Raw genomic sequence first — 23,205 nt, 5'->3', positions numbered from 1 at the left:
CCCCCCCGATGTCATCCACATCCAGTGGAAATATAAACACCATGTAGGAGCCTACACAAAGTGAATATCTGTACACAGTTGTTCCCTTTAGCAGTTCAACATATCCATAGCATTTATCCCTCATTTGCATAATATTCATGCTGACAGCCTAGATGATCAACAGCATGACAGCATGATTGTGCAGAACAGGTGGAAAGTCTTACAGAACTTTTGTCTAAAGTACATTCTAGTGTTCTTTTAAATTTTTTATTTTTATTTTTATTTTAAACACGTTTGCGCAATGTGGTGTATAGTGCAAACATACTGTAATTTAAAAAAAATAAATATTAATTTGACATAATTCCTGCTGTTTTCAGACATCCACAGTGTATGATTCGAACATTTATGTATGAAATCTTACCTTTTCAGGGGAATTATGTCCATATTTGTGAACTTTACATCCCTTTCGTTCAATGTAGACTCCTGCATGTGGAAAATTTCTATGTACACTATTAACACAGACATATAGTCTACACAGATGCATTACGGCTTGTTGGATTGCTACGCCTGGTTAATTTGTATAAATTCAGCTACTTAAGCCAAAATTTGCATTGCACGAAAGGTTCCATAGTTGCATGTGCATATTCATGATTGCACACTGCTTGCTACACAGAGTTTATTGAATCTAACATTTTTTGCACAGGAAAATTTTTTGTGTAAGCTTTATTTAATTGTCCCTATAGTTTATACAAGCACATACAAGTTCAACTGCAAAAGAATGACTACCTAATGAAAAAACTACAATAAGAGTATAATTGCAAAACATACAGTGTTAACAGCAAGACGTACATTATATACATGTCACATGGAACGTTTACCTTTCAATTCTAGTGTAGTTCCAAATGGATGTATTAACAGGCTAAGGAAAGAGATTTAGAGCCAATGTCAAGAGGTCTGTTTAGATTATTTGACCAGATGGGATACATTTTAGTAGAGAACACAATTTTAAGTAGACTTAATATGTATTTAAGGGTAGAGGGGAGGTGTTCCCACAGTTTGGGGCCTAGGATTGAGAAAGAGTGTTTTAAAGTGTAACATTTTGACTGGGGGGGGGGGGGAGATCAGCAGAGGGACCTGCAGGACTATGATTTTTGAGGTTGTAGGAGGGATTTGCCTTATTAGTTATGAACTTAGTGTAGGGAGACTTTGTTCCTGTAAAAATGTGAACAATTGAGATGAAACAAGTAAATCAGACTTTTGCTTAACTGAAAGTCATTTAGCTTTATATAAGGCTAAGCAGTGGTCTTCATCTAAAAGAACACATTTTATTAGTGATGGTCTGGAGAGATGTATCATTTTTTTAATGCAGCAGTGACTAGTGGTAAACTATATTCAGACTGTATGTGGGGGGTAGGGGTCTTGTTCATGAGTAAGCATAGAGGGTGTTATGAGATGGACCAGCTGATGAGCCATAATCGAAACTCCTAATGATGTGGACATCCTACAAAAGGGCCACACTGAGACAGATGCCTGGTATCAAAGCCATGGTCTCAAGCTCAATGCCAAAAAGTGCATTGTCATCCCCTTTGGTAAAAACTCTGTACCCATGAACTACCACATAGGCAGTAGTCTACTTAACACCAAAAGTATGATAAGAGACCTTGGGACACAGGTGGACAGTAGTCTCTCCTTTGATAATCACATCACCACAGTGGTCAGGAAATCCTTCTACATGGCACACCTCATCACAAAAGGTTTCTCATCCCGAAAAAAAGAAGTCATTGTTCCCCTCTACTCGTTACACATTAGACCCATTATAGAGTAAAATGCCCCTTTTGGTATGTACCTCACAAGACATCTAAAACAACTGGAAAGACCACAAAAATACCTCACAAAGAGGATTACTGGCCTCAAACAGATGCCTTACGCAGACCGTCTCAAAAAACTCCAGCTTTACTCCGTCGCATATCACCTACTCAGAGGCGATCTCTGCCTAACATGCAAAGCTATGACAAACCCAGAGCTGTTGGACATGCTCCACTTAAAGAAATCCCTCTGAGCTACATGCTCTAGGGACCTAAACCTTGTCACCACAATAAACAGAACATAAAAAAACGCTATTCAGCTCAGTCCAACGACTAACCAAATGGTCAAAAGTAGCAACGGATTCACCAATAAGTGCCTCTCAACATTTACTCATCACAGCGAAATGTTAGCAGCTTACTAAAATAAAATTCCTCAGTTCCTGGACTTCGCTCGAACAAAACAGTTTATTCACAGCCAAACAACACAAGTGAAGTGAACGAAAACAAGTAAAATCCAATCCAAATAATCGAAAAAATGAAGTAATTGTACTTAATAGAGTTAAGCGCTTTCACCCAGCAAACTGGGCTTCCTCAGAACTACAAATACCATCCAACTGACACTTTAAATAACATTTTTGGTGCCAACACATTTGATTTTTTGTGTATGTGTTCTCTTAAAGCAACAGCATCATTAAACTTCATTCATTTTTTCTCCATATTATAAATTAATACAAATCCATACCTTCCTCTTAAAATACAATAATCTAACATATATAATTGTAAAAATGTGTATCCATGAAATAATTCTTTTAAAAACCTTATTTCTTAATTAGTTTAATAAATACTAAATCTAATAGATGAATATGGTGCCATGTGGTTAAAGCACACATTCTGGAAGCCCAGTTTGTTGAGTAAATGGTGAGAGGCACTTATTGGTGAATCCGTTGCTACTTTTGACCAATAAACAGAACATGCTGGAGGGATAGATTCCTGTCCCAGAGACTCCCCATACTCTGGAACAGACTACCTATCTATGTCAAACAGAGCTCCTCATTAGCACTCTTCAAGAAAAATCTTGATGATTGGATGGGTAATAGGAAATTCACCCCGGGGATCACTTCTGTGGTTCTGCTTGACAGGGGCACAGGAAAATAATTTTCTTGGGTGGCAAAGGCCAGGGTACCTTTTTGGCTAGGCTTGTATAGGCTCTAGGGCCAATAGCCTAGTACCTACCTAGGAACCTATGAAGACAGTGGGTTATAAAACAACACATTTTATTAGTGATGGTCTGGAGAGATGTATCATTTTTTAATGCAGCAGTGACTAGTGGAAAACTATATTCAGACTGTGTGTGGGGGGGTAGGGGTCTTGTTCATGAGTAAGCGTAGAGGGTGTTATGAGATGGACCAACTGATGGCTGTACTGGGAGCAGGACTGTAGACATTATATGAGACCACTGTGGCAAAACTTGAGCTAAGCCTTATATCAAGGCTCACAATTTACCAGTCACTCAACAATGTAATCTACTGCTATGGTCACAAGGTTGTGGTAGTCACAGAAAGGATAAGATTACTGATACAAGTGGCTGAAACTTAGCAGGACTGCTTGGTTTACTTAAGATGGACAAGTGAGAAGCGTTTCCATTTTGGAGGATTTTGGAGTAGAATTGCTGCTCCTCAAGACTATGAGGATACAGAAAATATGGTTTGGTGGTCCGGACACTTAGTGAGGGTGCCCACTGGTTGCCTCGCATGGGAGATGTACAGGCACAGCCAGAGCCAGATCATGGTCAAACTGGACCCTAGGCAGGGTAATGGACCAACACCCCCCACAGTCATTCTAGTGCCCATTACTTGAGTCTTCATCCTGCAAAAATGTATTATTAAAAAAATGCAACATGTTTAGACCGTATTATACAATCCAGTTCTATTATCGAGTTAATTAATTCTTTAGTGCAACATGTAAAGCATTTATTCAAAAAGCCATACAAAAATTAGAAATACTACTGCATACAATAGACTATTTTTTAGGGGGTGCTTGCATGCTTGTAGGACACCTACATCTCATTTTTGACCTTCCTATGTCTTCTTTATAATCAAGAATAGCTATCCCAGCTGATATTTCTCAGTACAGGTTTGACTTACTTGAATGGCTAATAATACTGTACCTCCAGAGTCAACAGAACCAGTTTATGGACAAATAGGGCCTTTTGCAAGGTAATGAATCAGTTCCCCATAAGCTGTATGAATATCCCATTACTTTGTACTTCCCCCTCACACCACCATCTGGACAGTTTAGACCAAGTCCTTTTGGCAATTTCCAAAATGAAAAACACTTTTTTTGTGGATATTGATACTATCCCTGGATGTTTGCTGAGAAGCTTTAAAGCTCCACCTAGCAAAATCCCTCCGACATTTCTTCATTGGTTTTGTCTACAAAATATGCAGAATGTAAACTGTAGGATCCTTACGTAAAAGTCCCTCTACTGATCAAGAGAATACAGGACTACTAGTCTTTCTAGTGTTATTTGCTCTATTTCTCTGCTCGTTGCTATTTAGACCCATAAGGGGGTGAATCCTGCTTTGCTTTCCATGGGCATGAAACAAGCCAGCACTCTTTGAACTCTCACCAGAAGAAAACAAATGGCAAAACAGGCATCTGTTGTAGAAACCTAAACCTATAATATTGTATTAACAATACTAGATGATGTTACATAAAGTTAACCCAGGGTATGTTCTATTTCTGGAAAAGGCCACCATTACTTGTCAGGCAGAGTACTGCCCTACGAGTCTGAATCACTGGATAGGTGATCACAAATTTTCACTGGGGACATGTAGAGAACGTCTGCTTCATGAGGTACATTGTTACTCCCCACAGTATTGGGTGATGTGGCCAAGCTTTTTGATGGTCTCGTTTAGCTGGAAGCTTAGTAAAAGCTTGAGAACCTGAGAATCTGTAAAATCATCTACAATGAAAAACAGTCAAATTCTTGTTTTTTTTATTTATGCATGTAGTATGCATGACAGATTTCACCATTAACAGTGACAAATAATTATTTTACCAACCCTCTTCAATTTACCTTGTTCTTGAATAACTTTCATTGTAGTTGGCTTTCAGCAATCAAATAGAGTCAAATAGAGTTACTCAAACAAACTTAACCTCTCACCTTACCCTTCCCCAATTCCCGACTTCCTCCCAGCTGAATCATCATCCTTAACTGCCATCTGAATCCCCACAAAAAACTTGCAATTGCCTCTATCTACCTTCCTCCTGGTAACATTCTGCCCATTCTTGAAAACATCCTATCCTGGTTCTCCCACAACATACCATATGAGACACGTATCCTTGGTGATGTCAACATTGATTGGTCCAAACTCACAACTGACTCCCCCCAACTCAGTATCCACCTACACGGCTTCCACCAACTTATAACATCTCCCACTCACTTCCATAAAAATTCCACCTCCAGCTCAATCATAGACTGGATCCTTACCAATTCCCATCACCAATACCACAATCCTACCACCTTACCTGACTCCCTCAGTGATCATCTCCCTACCACCATCTTAAGACACTACTCCAATATTCCTAAACCCCACCTTATCAAAGACTGTCAAAAACTATCGACTTTCAATTCATCCCAATTTAACTCCATTCTCCACAACATAGATTGGTCCATCCTAAAACATCTTCCCCTAAACGATGCTGTAAGCACTTTCAATAGCATCTTCATGAGTACTCTAAACTCCTTAGCTCCCTTTAGGAAGATCAGAGTAAAATCAAATCATGCTCCTTGGCTCTCCAAGGAGACTATGTCCTTTATGAAACAAAGAGATATTGCTTGGAAAACCTGGACTAAAACTAAACAACCAGCTCTTCTTCAGAAATACAGGCAACTGAGGAACCTTGCAAAAAATATACAACTAATGACAAAAAGTTATACTATAGCTCTGCTCAGCTTAACAACAAATCCAATCCTCGAAAATTTTGGTCAGCTCTCAACAATATCCTCTATCCTGGAAAGCCATCTAATCCCTTCCCTTACCCTAACTCTTCCTCTCAGGAAACAGCTACCCTCCTGAATAAACACTTTATCTCTTCCATCCAAAATCTGGTAACCTCTAAGCCAAAGTGTACTTTGACACCCACCCCTCCAAGTCCCACTAACACAACTTTGTTTTCATTTGAGCCAGTTTCTATTATTTACATCAAATCTCTACTACTAAAGCTAAAACCTTGCTCTCCTTCCACTGACAATCTATCTCCTACATTTCTCAAACTTGCTGCTGACTCAATTGCCTATCCTATATCTATACTAATTAATCAATCTATTCTGGAGTCAACTGTCCCCACCCTTTGGAAATCTTTCTTTACTATCCCTCTTCATAAAGGTGGAAACTCTACTAACCCCTCAAACTACTGACCCATTGCCATTCTGTCCCCCCTCTCCACGATATTAGAAAAATGCATTCACCCGCAGCTTCTCAATCACCTCCTCATGCACCACTTACTTACCCCTACCTAACATGGATTTCGTCCTCACCACAGTACCACCACTGCCCTCCTCTCCTTCACTCATATCATTACAGAGGCCCTAGACAACAATAAACTCATTTCCTGTCTCTTCCTAGATCTCTCCAAAGCCTTCGATACTGTCTCTCATCCTCTACTACTATCCAAACTCGCAAATCTCCACCTATCCCCCTCTGCACTTGCCTGGTTTAATAGTTACCTATCTGGCAGGGAACAATCTGTTAAATGGCTCTCATCCTCCTCACCTTTCCTTCCCATCTCCACTGGTGTTCCCCAAAGCTCCATCTTGGGACCCCTTTTGTTTAACATCTTCACCAATGATCTTTACACCTCATGCAAAAAATCCTCCCTTATTCAGTATGCCGACGACTCTACACTTATATCCATCTCAAATAACATTCCTGAACTACACTCCATGACCCAACAAGCCCTACTATCCACTGAACAATGGCTCTCTCACAACCTATTGATCCTAAATCCCAAAAAGACCAAACTCCTACTTTTCCTTCCCCATTCTCTTTCTCATCATCTCTTTCTCATCACAAAACCTCCTTTTTTATTACATCTTCTAACAATACAACTATCCAACCTGACACCTACACAAACCTCCTAGGGGTCATTATGGATGACGAACTAAAGTTCAACCTACACATACTTCAGTGTATAAAAAAACAAACCAGAAACTAATTCTGCTATATCGGAACAAAAAATTCCTAACCCCTGAATCTAGACTTATCCTGGGCCAGGCACTCCTCCTCCCCTCCCTCCTATATGCTGCCCCAGTTCTTACCAATCTCCAGGCCTCCACTCTAAACAAACTCCAACAGACTTACCATAAAATAGCCAGATTCATTACTAACTCCCCATACAACTCACACTAATGCATTTCTTTAAACTCTCTTCAATGGATTGAACTTCCCCAATTTCTGCTATCTTATCAATTTCATATGCTACACTCTATTCTTTATAAAACCTCCTTCTGTCCATCTCTATCTTCCTTAGTCTCCATCTATATCCCAACCTGGACCCCCCGTACTTCTAACCAACAATTACTTGATATCTACCACTCAAAAAGGTCAGTAGGCAAACTATTCTACAAACACTCCCTTGCCCATGCTTGGAACAAACTTCCCCTTGACTTACGTTCAATCTCCCACACCTCACACTTTAAAAATGAACTAAAAGCATATTTTCTCAATTCCAGAACCTGCCCTTGCCATGACCCCACCTAGTCTTCCTTCCCTTTATGTACCCTCACAAGGTCCACACTTAGTACCTTATTACACCTCTCTCTCCAATTTGTCTACTATGCATTTGCATAATTTTATACAAACAAAAAAAATTTATTGTTGACCTATTGAACTATATCAATGTAAAACTATGTTACCAAGCTTCTTTTTAATGCAACTTTAAATTTATGCATGCAACCCAACATTTGTGACTCTTTTTGCTATAACTGCTATTATATCAATTTTGTTTAAAATTGTACTTGTTTAAAAATGTACTACTGGAGCTTTTATCCTTGGGTCTCCACTGAAAATGGGCCACAAGCCCAGATGGACAAACCCGGTTAACAAATGTCAATAAATAAATAAAATAAAACATAAACGCTGCTGGACTTTTAGAAGGTCTCCCCTGCACCCTTGTGGCAGAAGAGTGCGAATATAGCCTTGTCTGAGCTGGGGATTGCTGGAGGAAGGATCATTGTGTGATTTCCTATTGGCAGACTAGTTTAACATTGTTTAATTTCTCCTGTATATACAGTAAGCCTCGCATTTTCATGTTTAATACAGAACAGCTGGTAGTTCCACATGAAAGACCTTTAGACTTTTTTTTTTTTTTTTGGTCTGGTCACTACCTGTCCTTTCAGAAATCTGTCAACCCTGATCTCACTAGACACCTGCAGCAACTAGAGAGACCACAGAGGTTTCTAACCAAGAAATCCAAAGCTTACATGAAAAGACTGAAATCCCTGTCACTGTACTCAGTATCATATAGACTGCTGAGAAGTGACCTGTGCTTGGCCTACAGAGTAGTCCCTGACTCTGCCATAATGGAAATACTACACATCTGCAAATCAAATGGCACAAGAGTCACTCATTCCAGGCATCTCAACCTAGCCTGTGACATTAACAAAACATGTTGGAGAGGGAGATATATCTCCTAGAGATTGCCACTCCTATGGAATAAGCTCTTACTTCACATGAAGCAGAGCTCCTCAATGACCCTATTTAAGTGAAACATTGACAATTGGATGGATGACTGTAAATTCACCCCAGGGTGACACCTATGTCCCTCATGGACAGGGGTAGTTGGTAACAATCACAGAATTGCTATCCTAACAATGACTATCTAACTATGGTCAATTAGGGTACATGGGTTTTCTACACAGCTAGTCCTGTAAAGGCCATAGGGCTATTAGCCTAGTGACTTCATATGAACTTATGGCTAATTCAGTATATTGCAATATTTCTAAATAAGTTCTTATCATTGCATTCAGCTGATAATGAAGTTTCACAGAACTACTCCATGCATGACATTTAAACAGCATTGTGTTTGCTGATGAACTTGGAGGAGTCTGTTATATAGGTCTGTATTACATGATTGAAACCTTAGGTTATCGAACACCTAAAGGTAGATCATGAAATATCGAACCATTAATATTGAAAATGGGTGTTTCCACACAGGGAAACAATGTTGTGCCCTTCACACACACCCTAACTAAATATACCAACTCTGAGATTGCTCTAAAGTGGAGAAAGAACAAAATCCATGTAATGACCAAACCACTTGTTTAAACGGCCGTTCGCAATTTTCAGTCTTCAACATTTTGTGATCGACCTTTAAGTGTTGATAACCTAAGGTTTTGATCACGTAATAGGGAACCCTATTATATACGCTTCATCATTTTTTTGAAAAGTCTAGTGGTTTCTCACTTCTTAATTTGTGTTACCGAGTTTAATAGGCTTGGTGCCTTTATGTTAGAATATTTAATGTATTTTTTATCTGTCTTCTTAGTTTATATTGAAATGCATTTCTTAACTTCTCATCTTTATATTTTATTTTGTTCTTCTTTCCCCTCACTGCTTGCATATAATTAGGCCCCCTCTCAACCAATTGACCCATTTTATCTATCATCACAGAAGGTGAGACTCTACCAAGAGGGGTCATCATTTAGACAGCCATCATGGTAGCTTGATATATTTTTCTTTTTTTGGCCTCATGTCCCAACACATGCTTGGTTATGCAAGGGAAGGGGGGATGCACTAGGTTATCCACATTGCTTTATCCTTTAGTTCTACAAGGGATGTTGCCAACAAGAAACTCTGTCCACCAGCCTTGCAGCACGGGAGACAGTTTCCCCAGTCAACAGTGAAAAAAAACTGAACCATCCCTCTGGGCCTCCTGAGCAGACAGAAGCAAGTGGACCAAACTCCTTAATTCCTTCCCCTTCCCCTTGGCTCCTCCAGCAGCTGAATAAGAAGAAAATAATCTTATGCGGTTTAACTATGAAGTTTGTATTAATTGAGAATCACAAAGTGTATGTCACTTGTACATTCTTCAACTCCTACGTTTAAAGTTGTGGTCAGGTGGCAGATTTAATGGATGACCTCTAGTTTGCCTACTAGAAGCAACACAGAAGGCATATCAGGGTTAATTCTCTCAATCATGCAGTTGAGACAGAGCTAAGCAAGGATCTGTACCTACTTACTGTCCTGTTAAAGAGCATGGGTGGTGTATTAAACTACAAACAGTATACCACTCATGTCAGTAGCACACCTGTTGTTAATATTGTCTGTCTTTGCTGCAGAGAGGCATACAGCACTGCAGTCTCACTTCATTGCTATAAGTGGATCACCTGAGTGGACAGATAACAAGAAGGTCCACAATATAAGTAGCATGTGTGCACTGCAGAGATAAAGTATTAGAGAGCCAGGGAAGATGGCCATACTGAAAAGGACACAAAGGCAAATAATTCTTTGTAGTCAGCAAACTACAGATGCCAGAAAGATGGCAGAGGAGTGCAAAAGCTTCCATACTGTACACCCACAACTGCTCCTACTGCAAAGAGTGCTGAGAAAATAATGATTTTCCAGTAAGGATGCACATCATGGCAGAACTGCATGGAGATTTTGCATACTACTGCAAGTGGTACTAGTGAGGCAGCAGTAAGCACACGCACACACAAAACTCACACACAGACACACACACACACACACACACACACACACACACACACACACACACACACACACACACACACACACACACACACACAAAACTCACACACAGACACAGACACACACACACAGACACACACACACACACACACACACACACACACACACACACACACACACACACACACATGCATGCACACACTCACGCATATATACAAACATATGCACATATACATGGAACCCCATTGCTGCTAGAAGTCACATTGGGTTGACTTACAAAACACTGAACACAAATAGATGAAATCTCATTTAGTAGAATGTCTGTTTGAAATGTCATTTATTGGAATGTGACATAGTTACACATATTCCCATATCAAGCAATTAGAAATGCAGACAAGCATATCAAAATGTCACCTATCTGATTTTAATATGACAGTTGGGGTCACCTATACTCAATCACTATTGGAGCAGTTTCTATTTGTACACAAGAAGTAATTCACTGTGTGTGATGGTTTCAATTTGTTTTCTCCACAGTTTTATGACCATGCAGTTAATATATTTAAGGATAGGACATGGCATCTTTACATGAGAGGGTGTAATAAAGCTGAACTCCCTTCAAAAATGCTTTTTGGAACTTTTCTGATAGATAATAGGTCTGTGTTAAGGTCCATGTCATTATATGTTTTTACTAATTGCAGTGCTAGTAAATGATGTTTCTGTCAGTCATGTAGATTCAATGTTTCATGATTTAACCAATTTTCTAAATTTGGTCTACATGTTTTCTTTTAATAAAGGAGGCCAAACTAATCAAGACCCATATAAATGAGTCTTTAAAGACTGCTCATTTGATGTAATACATGTCAGTTGCTTTGCAGAAGATTAGGATTAAATCCCTTATTTGACGAGGAATGTGGTCTAGAGAGAGATAGGTAAATTAAAGATTTGATTTTAAAAGGACCCAGCTTCAATCTTTAACAAAACAACTTAGGTGTATTCAGGTTTTGTGAACTGAACAGCATTGAAAAATGTGTGTCTTTAGGAAACAATGCCCTGTTAGGGTTATAGAGAATATTGGGTTTTATTATGGCTTAAAGAAAGCAGAGAATTCTTCTGAAATGTTGATACTGTAACTATATTTATCAGAAGATAATTTGGAGAGAGAGAGAGAAAGAAAGAAAGAAAGAAAGAAAGAAAGAAAGAAAGAAAGAAAGAAAGAAAGAAAGAAACATTTATCCTGAAATGGTGCATATAAGAAAAGTATGACTACTGGATTTGGAAAACAAAAGCATAAACATTATATAAGGAGCAACGACCTGTCTGGGTTCATATACCATTCTGATAAACTTGATGGACCAAAACCCTTCCTGCTAATACTAGCCACACCATAACTATGTGTAGTGTTGCATACAGCAAAAATGTATGATATGCAGTTCTTTCTAAATTATTTCAGATAACCAATCATGTGGGTTTCTGGCTGCAGCAAATAAAAGTGTCCAAATTATTTGCTATTAGAGTATTTGTACACCATTGAGAATTCATGAATATAATTGTATAATTGCATAATTGCAATCACTTTTTACAGCTACATGTGCAGCTTGAAAATGAAGTATTAACATTATTTAGAAAACAAGAGCATGGTAGTAGTGAAACAAACTCAAACATCAGGTACGTGATATAAATGTGTTTAAAAAGTTATGTTAAGTCCAAGACAAAGAACTTTCTGTTTTAACCACATAATTAATGAAAGTGCCTTAAAATACAAGCAGTCATGACCTTGGATGTAATCATAATTCTCTGGGTTGTTTGCCATATTGGATCACTAAATCAGCAATATAATAAAATAACAAAATAAGCTTACACTTTAGTAAACACCTAACTAAGGCATGTGGAATAAATTTATACTCTACTGTATACCAAACTCAATGACCTTATAAATTAGTAATGTAAAGCAGTCTAATTGGATTCTAGGAAACTTTAGAAACACTACTTTCAAAATGAAGTTAAAAACTGCTATTTTTGGAATGGGGAAACCTGTCCAGATGAAGCTGAGATCCTGTATACTTACTGGAATGGGTTCACTTACAGAAACAACATCTGATTATTAAGAAAATTGTATGCAATTTTTTAAATTGTACATGATAATTAATATGATAGTTTAATTAGTCAGTAAATATAAACAAGTATTTAAAACTTTACAGGCAGAGAAGGATGTAAGTATGGTAACAATAATAATAATAATAATATAGTAACAATAATAGTAATAGTATAGCAACAATAATAGTAATAGTATAGTAACAATAATTGTTAATAGAAGCAATGTAGGCTTCACAATTAAGCTCACTTGTTACATCTTTTAATAACACTTACAAACTGAAGATTTTCAAGTATTTTCTAAGTCAAATGACCATGTTACTTGACCAAGTGACTTAAAGTAAAAGAGGCCTCTAAAGCTATACTTCTAACAGTAAGCACTAAAGACCTAGTAATGTATTAAAAGATATTACAAGATACGCTACAATGTGTGGAGAGTGCCTTCTGTGTGGAGTCTGCATGTCCTCCCCGCAGTCGAGTGGTCTCCGAAAGACATGCGTGAATGGGCGTACCTTCGCTGAAGGTTGGGCGTCAGGCTGGCAACTCGGCACCATAAAAATCTACTGCAAATAATTAGCAGACCGGAGTTCCACTGTGACGACCCCTTACCGGAAAAAGCCAAAAAGACAAACAACAAACAAGATGCCCTACAATCTTGTCTCTGTATTCTTTTGTCTGCTGGATAGCTAAGCAGTGTGGTAAGGATATAACAATGGTCATTACCCAATAGTATTTTGTTCTTTAAGACCAAACTATACTCAAGTGGTATGCTTAATAGATGTGTGAACCTAACTTCTTAAACAATTTATAGGAGTTGATAAAGTATGAAGTAATTGTTAATATTAGAATGTGAGTGTCTATTTTATGAAGGGATTTAATGCATGTTTTGAGGCTAGTAACAGTGTCAGAAATAATGGACAATGGACAAGTTATATAACAAGGGGAAGGGATAGTGTTATAAAAGGGAGTTTGTACTGTGTTTTGGAAAACTCCTATCAACCCCAGATGTGCCGTGGGAAGCAAGCTTTCTTTCTTTATTTTAATAAAATATAATATATTTATATAAACAACTGCTGGCAAAACTCTAAAAAAAGATCAGAATATATTTTAGTAGATCCTGAGGTGGAGTGGCTAATATTAGTTGCATTAGGTGGGCTAGTCCGAAAGCATTATTAGAGTATATATTTAGTGCCATTCAAAAACTCCATCTGTGAGCAACAATGAACAATAAAAAAACTACTCTAAGTGGATTTTTTGTCAGATAATTAATTCATGTTGTTTTGTAACTTTCTTGGACTGAGAAGCCTTTCCATTGCTTTTTATCTTTCTTAGGCATTCCATCTTGGTGACTATCCTTTATTTATTAGTCATGCCCCATTTTTTTAATAGTCTGAGTGCCCTCAGCATTATGTAAAGACTTAAATTTAGACCAGAAATCATCATTAAGTATCATCAGATACTACATTTTATTAGACACCTGAAAGATGATAATCTTTTAATAGTCTGGTGTGCAAGGTAAACTACATATGGGAACGTCATAATTAGCTACTGCTGAAAAACACCACATCAATGAAAGTTGGCTATATCTGTTTGGAAGTCTTGGGAAACTGAAATGAGCAGTAGTGTGTTTTTGAAAATGCTAAGCTATGAATTATTTACAAAATGTACCTAGTTAATTATTCCAAAAATGATTTGGCTGCATTGTAAGTGAGGCTGGGTACATTGAGTGGACCAGGTTTTTGGTCTTAATCAGTGAAGCAGCAGACAGGAGCTGTAGCTGATGGGTGATGGTGCCTGTCACAGTGATAAGCCTAGGACTTGTTGGCCACCACCAGCAGTCATACTTAAAGATGGTGGCCTCCTGAGAAAATCTCACTTGAGTGCTGCTCGAAGTCATCTGACAGGTACTAGCACATACCATTGCAAGAGCTTTTGCTGAACTGAAAGCTTGCGAATGGGTAGAGTTAAGTGAGACCACGAAGAAAGACAGATATGTAGCTTCAGGGAGTTTCAGTTGAAGCTTTTAGTGACTTTTTCTATCCAAAGAACTTCACAATGATATAACTTCAAGTAATAAATAACTAAATATGAAAACTGGTTGAATTACTAAAACAGTGAAATACACCTACAATAGGGAGATACTTTATGAGCGGCAGTTATAAAGCAATGCAAAACTGATAACATGGCCCGACAGGTGACATAGACCAGATACATTCAATTTGCATAAAGTTTGTTAAATGTAGAATAGCATCCTGCTTTAACAGTAGTTAAATATACAAAAAAATAGCAAATGTTAATAATAATCAAACTAGGGAAAACCGGCAAAGAAACTAAACAAGTAAAATCAGAGAGTAGCAGTCCTAAATACAACAAAGAGACTCAATCAGCAAGTAATCCTGTAGTAGCTTAAAACGCAAATTTATTGTTTAAGATAGTCTCTCCACAAGGCAGCTTCTTCAGAAAAATAGATTACAAAGTTTTGGCGCCACATCTAGCATTTAAAAACAGAAATAAAGACGTGTCATCATGACATCACTCATTCATTCACAGTGTGTGTTAAAGATGCACTAACATATTCATAAACTAGTATGTTCAAAAATTTGACTTTGATGACAGTGAAATGTACAGGTGTACTAGTATAAAAGGTACGTATTCATAAAATGTTCAAATAAGATAAATTTAACATTGATGACAGTGAAATGATTCTAAGTCACAGCACAACTGCAAAAGGAATAACTGTTAAAAGCAAATTGACTAGTCAATAACTGAAATGCAAATAAAAATAAAAACCTAACCAATTCATCCAATCACAGTGAAAATGAAAAGCCCTTAAAAACAGTAAACTGGACAAAATAGTATGAAAATTTTTTATTTGCATTTCAGTTATTGACTAGTCAGTTATTCCTTTGCAGTTGTGCTGTGACTTAGAATACTACACTGTCATCAATGTTAAATTTATCGGCTAGGTAAGGTGGTCGTTTATTTGAACATACTATTTTATGAATACACTGTCATCAAAGTCAAATTTATCGGCTAGGCAAGGTGTTCGTTTATTTGAACATACTAGTTTATGAATATTCATTCAGACAGCGAAAAAAAAAACTATCTTATACAATAAAAAATTATGTTTTTAAGCTACTACTGGATTACTTGCTGATTGAGTCTCTTTGTTGTATTTAGGACTGCTACTCTCTGATTTTACTTGTTTAATAATAATCAAAGCAGTATTTCCTTGCCAAATGTCCCAAGGTCCATAATCAGCAAAGAAACAGCCAAATACTCAGAAGCAAATAGCAAATTGATGATACAGAAAATTGCAACTACATATGATCTGTAAATGGACATATCATCTCAACTTGCATAAGGCAAAACTAGGACAGTAACCCAAAATGTCAGAGAAGTCTTTAAAAAAGCAAATATTAGACAAAGTACCTCACATAGATTCAAATTGTCATACTATATCCAAAACCTTAGAATGCTAACACTATGCCAGCAGTTACTTCTCATGCAACTTCCATCTGTTTCATATACACCATCCACTCCAGTAATAAATCAACAAAACTGAAGCATCAGCTCCATCCAGAAGTGGTAAGACTAATAGCTGCACAAAAGCCTGGTCTAAAGAAAAAAACAAAAGGATTTTTATACATGGCCTGAAAAAAGTGCAGCAAAGCTCCACACTCTGGCAATGATCTACTGCCAACATATGAGCACTGCACCATCATAATTAGACTTTGAAAAGAGATTCTGGCATACCAGCCAGAGCCTCAGCTGAAGAACATGTGACCTTGCTAAAGTTTTGCTAAGCAAGGGTTGAGAAGTGTTGAGCACTTGGAAATTGCTGGAAGGTAAAATGAAAATTTTAGGGACTCCTTAACCTGGTGAGGATGCTGTCTATTCATAACAGAGTATCTAAAATCTCTGGGGGACACATTTAATCATTATAGCTAAAGGTACTACAGAGCCCAGAGTCATCTTTACTAGTAAGGATGCATGTGTGGGAGAGACTTGGCTGGGGAAGTTGAAAGCACTAGTCTGAGCTGAAGTAGCATGGTTAATGTACCTCTTCATTGTTTCATGGAAAGCTGGAATAGCACCTTTGAGATAGCAGATTTTAGGAGTGGTTCCTATTTTTAAAAGGGGAACAGAGGTGTGCTCTGATTCCATAAGGATTACACCCTTAACTTCCCTGAAAAGATCTATGTTAGACTATGGGAGAGGTAAATCCGACTGAGAGGTGAGCTAGAAAATCAGTAGACAAACGCATATTCTGTCATTAGCCCATAGACATAAATACCAAGAATATTTAATCATATGTGGAATTCAAATGTTTTACCACAGTCGTTGAGCCTGATTTGAATTACCTCACAGATATTTTCCCAAAATAGTTATTTCTAGAAATGGCTGAAGGATTCCCAAAGCAGTCATGTTAGCAAAATAGAGCTACAGAATGCCTTTAGCATTTTAAAGTCTGTGCCTCTGTCTATACATTTAAATGCTTACTGGTCAAACTTGATCTGGTATAGTACATGTAACTTCAGCTACATTTGTTTGCTTAGTTTGTTGGACTTCCTCACAAATTATATGACTTTAAACATCTTTGCATTTAAACTAACTGTAGTCTGACTAACTGCATCCAGATCTATTAAGATTTGCCATAATATTGACGTCATATACAAATAAGCTCTTGTTATCCCAGATTTCATGACTGTTGTCTAATTTGAAACTGCTAAAAATTCCACAATCTAATCCTTACAAATAGTTTGACAACTGATTTTTAAAAAGTACCATATTTATTATCTACATTTGAGCACTGTGACAGAACCAAGTGCCTATGTGTTGTGATCTTGATCTGCCATCAGCCCTTTATTTCTTTTCTAGAATCATATAGAATACAGACAGAGATCCAAATAAACTGCAAGCATCATACTAAATCAGGTTAGACCAGCAACTCTACCCACCCCCCCCCCCCCACCCAGGGAAGTAAACTCCACTGACTCAACAAATTTTGTTATATATTCGGTCCATCACTTCCAGATAGACTGATGTTGAATAGCAGGTCGGTAGATAACTTTCTACACAGACTTCTCTCTTGCAGGAAATTCCTGAAACAATTGTAGGCATTTTTAATCTATTGGCAATGATCCAAAATGTAGTGTAAAACAGAACACTTTCACCAGTGTCAGAGAGTTCTTCTAATGATTCCATCAGCAAATGGACCCCTTTAGCTCAGCTTCCTGTTAAAGGATATCCAGTCCGTCCACTGATCAAACTTGTGATATACATCTATTATCCTTTATTAATCTGAGACATGAACTGGATCATTAACTCAATTTGTGGTACAATACAGGGAATTTGCTATGTGCAGTTAAAGTATAAAGCAGGTGGCAGACTTAATTATTTATGGACTGAGAAAGAATGTAAGGTAGAGAGTTATACATCAGAGAAAGAAACATATTCAGAAGGTCACTTTACTGTGACTTTGAACAGTAATAAATAGGAAGAGAGAATTGGATAGTGAAGATTCAATAGCTGAAATAGATGGAAAATATATATATATAAAATTATAATGCATGCCTCATTTTATATACATATATAAATAGAGCTGTGACATTTGGTTGAATGTCCATTTTTCTGAAGGACAAATGATGGAATCCTAATGGCTGAACACCTTTTTAGTTGAATGACCATTTGACTGAAAGTCCATTTCATTGAATGTGGCATACCTGTACCCAGTTCTGTAATACAAAAGATGGACATGTGGAAATGTATAATGTAAATATATCTGATGACTGGTGTCACCTATACATATTTCATGCTGGTATGGTTTCTGTTTGTGCACTAACACTGATTCCTTTTGTGTGGTATTTTTTACTTTTTACCCCTATTTGTTCGAACAGGAAGTAAATATATTTAATTAAAGGGGTGTGACTGCAAAACACTCCCCTACTCATAAGGGTACAAGGATACTTTCCTCCTGCAAAAATTATTTTTGAATCATTTTCCCTTAGGTGGTTTTCACTGTATGATGTTTCAATTAAAAAGAGCTAGGCCATTAACTTATGTGCATATATAAAAGTATACAAATAAATAATAATGTGTTCATTATTTATATTTTCCATTTAAAAAATCAAACAAATCTGTATTTTAGTTATTCAACATGACTTTATCTAACTGGGTAAATAAATGGGGGGGTTGATGAACCTGTAGTTGTAATTCCCAGTATTAGATCTAAACTGGTTAAGTCAGTATCACAGTAAGGTCAAAGGTCACAGAATACCAGGACTGTGGTGTACAAAGGCTGTCATTTGTCCATGTGACATACATCTAGTTATCAAATGATTTAAAATTAGTAAATATTGCACAATGGACATGCACTATGCTTCTGGAATGCATTTTTTTTCAAATACATTGCCTTCCAATAATGTAATTATCATTCTAGTGAAAATCAACAACTTTTTTGTGTTTTTTCTTCTACTGAAACAAAAGTGCTCAAACTGGACAAATGTAATTACTGTATTTCAAACATTGTACTTTTCTTTGAATTTTTAAAAGATAAGGGAAAGGTACATACTTGACATTTTTGCAAACACCAAGTATTTGCCTCTTCTCAATGTAATGGTGATCTTGGTATGATTATATTAAGTATCATAGCATATGTGAGGTGCACCCCTTTCCCATACAATGAGTTAGATAGACTTGCTTTCCTCATAATTTACTCATTTTTGTATAAATGCTCATTTGTGGTAGTCTGGCTGCATTTCTTATTGCCTTTGAAGTAGAATATTGATACTTTTGAGAAGAGCTGTGAAAATAACATCCTCCAAATCACAAAGTCAAAAATATTAAATATTAATATACCATCAGTGTTATAAAAGTAGTAGTACCATCCAGGGGTGGCTCATGCTATTGGACTGCAGGACTGCAGCCCCCCCAGCTGAAAAGGAAAAGTAAAAAAAGAAAAAAAAAACTCCTGGAATGTACTCTGCGCATGCGTATGAGCATTCCCTGAACTACACATGAATGTGTGCAGAATCTGGACTGGTATAAGAGCAGTTCTGATTAGGTAAAAGGCAGCAGACTACAGAAATGCCCAGAAGTCTATGTGGTTACAACCGCATAGGCTGGAAGGGGACCAGACTGCAACATCTGCAGGCTGGATATGCAGCCTGCTCTCACGGGAATGTTACTTTATCATCGCAGGGATTACAAACCAGAGGATGGAGCTTGGAGCTAGCCAGGTAATTTTATTTGAGAGTGTGTGTAATATACTTGGTGGCTAGAGCAACTCAGGCACAACAGTCATGGTTAGAGAATAACTCAGGCTCAAACCCTGTAGGTAGCAAAAGCCTGAATTCCCTATCCATCATCACTTTTGAAAACTGCTCAAATTTGTGCCTTATATTTCCTGGATTTAATTCACTAAATAATGACAGGCATTTGAATTTCAGACTTCATATTCTTCAGAAAGTATGTGGTAACACAAAACCTTTTGTTCTAACAATGTTCTAAGTTTATAACCTCAATATTTGAAATTTGTCCCTATTTGGGGGCTGTATTCCCCCATTATTGGCTTTGTCCAAGTTTTGTGCTAAGAGGTTGAGAGCTATGGTGAGAAGCAAATTCACTGAATATGTTTGGGGGCTGTATTCTCCCATTATTGGCTTTGTCCAGGTGTTTTGTGCCAAGAGGTTGAGAGCTAGGGTGAGAACTGAATTCACTAAATGATAGCCACTTAAGTTTCAGTCTTCCCATGTTTCAAGAAACAGTTGATTTGGCATATTGGTATGTTGCTCTGACTGTAGTGCACAGGGTCCTGGACTCAAGACTTGGGAGTGAAATGTGTGGTGGTAATGCAGCATTTTATACTAGCAACTTTCCAAGATTATACAAGGAATGTTTAAAATGTGTTCCTGGTTTTTGGGCTTTGGCTTTTTCCAGACATTTTGTGCTGCAATGTTGAGAGATACAGTTCAGTGTCAAGTGGATTTTACAAGGAGCTGAGTGCTTCAGGGGAAGAAAAGCTTAGTGCTGCTTATACCGAGTCTGCTTGCATTGTTAATAGCACAACAGGTAGTGTACTTGCTTTTGATACAAAAGGCTGTATGTTCTACTCCCACAGTAAGTAGATACATTGCTGATACTGTACTGTGCTGTACTTTTAAAGGGGGTGGATGCTGCAGTCCTGAGAATGTCCTCTCTTTGTCGGAGATACCTAGTAACTATGAACCTGTTATTAGTTTGCCATTGATTCCCTATTGCAGTATTACTAGCTTATCATTTTTACTGTAACATAGGTAATTTATTCCTCAAGGGCAGCAGGCACTTTATTTGTAAATGAAACAATAAAATATAAAGTTGTTTGCTAGCAGAAACCTCTTCATTAGTTACAGATCTCTTTAATGTGGAATTGTTTAGATGACTTTTACTTCTGCAGAGATTGTGCATATTTACTGATACTGGTGGATTGTAGAAATTTGAGTAGACTTTTATGATAGAAATGTTCTGAATTGGGCAATTTTGTCATTATTGGTTCATGCATTTTGTTTCATTGTTTACTGGGAAAATATTCAAAACAACACCCTCTAACAACTGTACTGTATTATACAAGGAATATAATTTAATAAAATCAGGAAGGTGTATCAAAGAACACATGTATGTTTCCTGCGCAAGGAGCCTGTGATTTGAAAACAGCCCAAAGCTGATCTTTATCTGCCAGTGACCAGATGTATTTTCTTTGAATGCGAGTTTCAATCCTGTTTCAATAAATATGAGTTTCAAGGGCAGAGAAGTTTTAATGCTAAGCCTATTTTCATTGTGAGACTGTAGTGTTTTGTTTAGCAGATGTCTATTAGTGTTTGTGCTGTAAAATGTAAAGTAAAACTTTTAAATGAAATCCAAATCATTGTAGAAGTAAAGCAGTATGCACATTACAGTGTTTCTGGTAAATGGGGTGAAATAGCCAAATAATGGGACATTGGAATGGCTGCAGGGGGGAGGCCCCATTCGACCAACCTCAAAGACAGCCCCAGCTGAATGGGTCTATATTAGATACTCGAAGTTACTGAACTTCGAATACGATATCATCGACACCATATCATCGAAGTCCAGTAACATCAAATACCTAATAAAAACATCAAAAACAGTCAGGAAACAATACTCCTTGCTATAAGCAGGGGGCAAGCCCCCCTGCACCCCCCATGTGGGGGGCTGTGCCCCCACACCTCCCACTACTTAAATATACCAATTCTGAGACCACACTACATTGAAGTAAATGGAAATCTCCCCTTACGGAGATTTCTGTATACCTCTTCAATGTTTTGCGGTTTCGCTGTTCACATGTCAACAATGTCAGATTCAACATTGTGAACATTCCCGGATTCAGTATAGACTCAGGTGAACTATACCTCTTACCTGTCCAGATTTTTGCAGAATGAATAGATTTTTGCTTCTTATTTTTGGTTTATTTCTCATAAAATGTGTGTTTTTTTGACAAATCATTTAGGAACGACGTCACTAAATAATGACAGACATTGAGTTTCAGACTTCATACCCTTCAGAAAAATGCATGCTAAAGCAAGACCTGTTATTCTGTCAACTAAATTTATATAAGAGCAATTTTTAGTACTGTTTGTATGTTTCCCCAATATATTTGACCTTGTCCAGATTTCCTGCATTAAGAGGTTGAGAGGTACTTGCAAATAAATCGCTTATAGAATTGAGTATATCCAAACCTCTCAACTGTGCCTTATTTTGGCTCAAAGTGTTGCTCTCCCCCTAGTGATCCTTCCTCAAAATGGCATATTTGGAAGAAATTGTGGTGGGTTTACAATTAATAAGTAATTGTAATGATCAGAATTATAGATTACTTTTAATTTCAAAAATGCATGTCGATTCTTATTTTGTCAGCTGCTCAAGTTAACAGTACTAATACTAAAAAAGTGTTCCTTCTTTGACAGGTTCCCAGCTGCATTGTGTGGCTATTTTATATTTTAGCATCACATTTTTGGTCCATTTTTCATAAAAGTGTGGCTTTCTGGCAAATTAGTGGCAAATCATTAAAGACTGAAGTTAGAAAATAATGACAGACATTTGAGTTTCAGATTTGATACCCTTCAGAAAATTCATACTAATGCAAGACCTACAATTCTATTATTTTTCTAAGTATATAAGAGCAATATTTAAAATTGTCATTATTTTTGGCCCTTTGTCCTATTTTTATTAATGGCTTTGCACAGATTTCTTGCTCTGAGGTTGAGAGGTATGACAAATATGTGACAGGGCCATCACCGTCAGCCAGAGACATTTCAGATTGTGACATACTTGTACCCCACTCCCCCATGTAGTGACTCAGGATGTGCCCAAGCAAGGCAAGGAGCAGTTATGCAGTGTAAGTATGCCGAGTATCCCCCCATCCAAGGTAGGCACAAGTACTACAGTGGCTTTTCATCTGTCCTTGATTTTACAGAATGTTCTGGTTTTCTGCCATATTTATATACTGTTGATTTATGCTTCTTCTTATTCATGTTGTTGCAGTGCCTGTTGCTCTGTGTTTAAGTAGCAATGTTTTAATGACCATCAGGTAAGCTTGTCTGAGATTGTAAGATGCAAGTAAG

This window comes from Protopterus annectens, chromosome 6.part0 (assembly GCF_019279795.1).
Source record: "Protopterus annectens isolate FY-2018-M chromosome 6.part0, PAN1.0, whole genome shotgun sequence".
In the NCBI taxonomy this organism is placed as follows: Eukaryota; Metazoa; Chordata; order Ceratodontiformes; family Protopteridae; genus Protopterus; species Protopterus annectens.
The sequence above is the reverse complement of the archived record's forward strand: the minus strand, read 5'-3'. Positions refer to the sequence as shown.